We start from the raw sequence: 2,572 nt of genomic DNA on the forward strand, positions 1-2,572 counted from the left end.
GATAGGTCCTTCGATGTATCTTGGAGAGGTGAGGTGTCCAAGTCACAACATCTAGCTACTGGGGTGCCTCAGGGCTCAGTTTTTGGACCACTTCTCTTCTCTGTCCACATGGCATCACAAGGTTCTGTCATTCAGAAACATGGCTTTTCATATCACTACTATGCTGATGACACTCAACTCTACCTCTCATTCCATCCTGATGATCCGACGATAGCTGCTAGCATCTCAGCTTGTCTAACAGACATTTCTTGCTGGATGAAGGACCATCACCTTCAACTCAACCTTGCCAAGACAGAACTGCTTGTGGTTCCACCAAACCCATCGTTTCATCACAATTTCACCATCCAGTTAGGCTCACAAACCATAACTCCTTCAAAAACAGCCAGAAACCTTGGAGTTGTGATTGATGATAAGCTGAATTTCTCAGACCACATTGCTAAAACTGCCGATCCTGCAGATTTGCTTTATACAACATTAAGAAGATCAGGCCCTTTCTTTCAGAACAAAGCTCTTGTTCTATCCAGGCTGGACTATTGCAATGCTCTCTTGGCAGGTCTTCCAGCCACTTCTATCAAACCTCTACAATTAATCCAGAACGCGGCAGCAAGATTAATTTTTAATGAGCCGAAAATAATGCATATCACACCTCTGTTTATCAATCTGCACTGGCTACCAGTAGCTGCTCGCATAAAATTCAAGGCATTAATATTTGCCTACAAAACCACCACTGGCTCTGCACCCCTTTGCCTAAATTCATTACTTCAGACTTATGTGCCCTCTAGAAGCTTGCGTTCTGCAAGTGAATGTCTCTTTATAGTGCCATCCCAAAGAGGCACAAAATCACTTTCATTTACTTTTTCATTAACTGTTCCCTCCTGGTGGAATGACCTGCCCAACTCAATCCCAGCAGCTGAGTCCTTAACCATCTTCAAGAAACGACTAAAAACACATCTCTTCCATCTTTATTTGACCCTCTAACTCTAGCACTTTCTATTCTAATTCTATTCTTTATTTAAAAAAAGCGTGCCCCTTTTAGACTTGCACTCTATTTATTTACTAACTGCCTGTTTTCTTTTTTAAAAATTACACTTGCTTCTCTAATCTTTTTGCATTCTATTCTATTTTCTTTTTATTTATTATACAATTATAATTCTGACTTTCTGACGTCTGATTAACAAAAGCAAAAAAGGCCTCTAACACTAGCTTGCTCTATACTTTTTCTATTCTATCCGTTTTCTTTTTATTTATTATATGATTTAAAAAAACCTTGCTACATGTACTGCTTTAAGCTAACAGACTTGTTATAGCACTTGCATATCATTGCTCTTTTGTTGAGTTTGATTGCTTCCATTGTCCTCATTTGTAAGTCGCTTTGGATAAAAACGTCTGCTAAATGTCTAAATGTAAATGTATGGAAGAAAAATAATGCCATATGTCTTGAATAGCGTTGAATAGCACTAACTGAAATAATAATGCACAGCATTAGGTCCTGAAATTAAAACATAGTTGTTTATTTAAGCTGTGAATATTTCAATTCAAAATATTTCACACACATTTTCATAATTAAAAATTCAATAATTCATATTCACCTTCCAGAATTCACTTCCGAAATATTTAATCTGTTTAAAAATACGATGTATAATATTCTACAGGCAAATTTCGGTCCATTTTATTTCACCTTCCAAATTCGCTTCCACAAATTCAGTGGTTAAAATTCGGCATTGCACATCCGGGATCTGCAGGAATAGCAGTAGAGCACCGATGCTTGATCTGCAGCTGCTGTCAGTCGCTCACCAGCAGGTGGCGCAAGCGGCTGTTCATGAAGACCAAAGCAACAGGTGGATCAAGTCATTCATTCACAAAAACTGATCTGCAGGAATGGAGCAAGTGCTAAGTAGAAGTTTTGATTATCGGGGCCAGAATAAACATGTGGAAAAGCTGATTGTGTGTGTGTTTAATTCAACATCTTCGCTGTTTCCCGTAGCCTACATGTAAGCAGCTTTCTCTACCACAAAGAAGATTCTAATGCTATTTTACCCAACGCTGATGTACAGAACTAACATTACATCTGAGGAAGACATATATATTGCTTTCGGTTGCTTAGTTTCCTTTACTTGTATCATGGCTTGTGTGATACTGTGCTGTAATACTGCGGTTCCCCTCATACACCACACTCCAGGATTCCCCAACGACGCGTAACGCGCCTCAGTGAGCCTAACCCTAACCCTAACATCAAATCTCAGAAAACACTTTATTTGTGATTATGCGAACTAAATACAGGCAAGCAAATGAGGTCAGAAGAGCGCAACGCGCTGCATTTCTTTATTATTGCTTTCCCTTACCACTGATCTATACCACGATTAGTTTTATCAATATGCAACCACTTTATGTTGACATAAAAATAGGAGTGCAAAACCGCCTAGGAAGATTAGGGCCTTTCGCACCGCAGGAACCTTTTCATAGTACCAGAACTAATTGTGGAACTACCCACTTTTCGGCGTGTTCGCACCGCCGGAACTGGGAGCGATTTTAGTACCGGACTGCCTTTTTCGAGAACCAAATTAGCTCCTAC

The sequence above is a fragment of the Sinocyclocheilus grahami genome, unplaced genomic scaffold (assembly GCF_001515645.1).
Source record: "Sinocyclocheilus grahami isolate Dianchi unplaced genomic scaffold, SAMN03320097.WGS_v1.1 scaffold256.1, whole genome shotgun sequence".
NCBI classification, from domain to species: domain Eukaryota; kingdom Metazoa; phylum Chordata; class Actinopteri; order Cypriniformes; family Cyprinidae; genus Sinocyclocheilus; species Sinocyclocheilus grahami.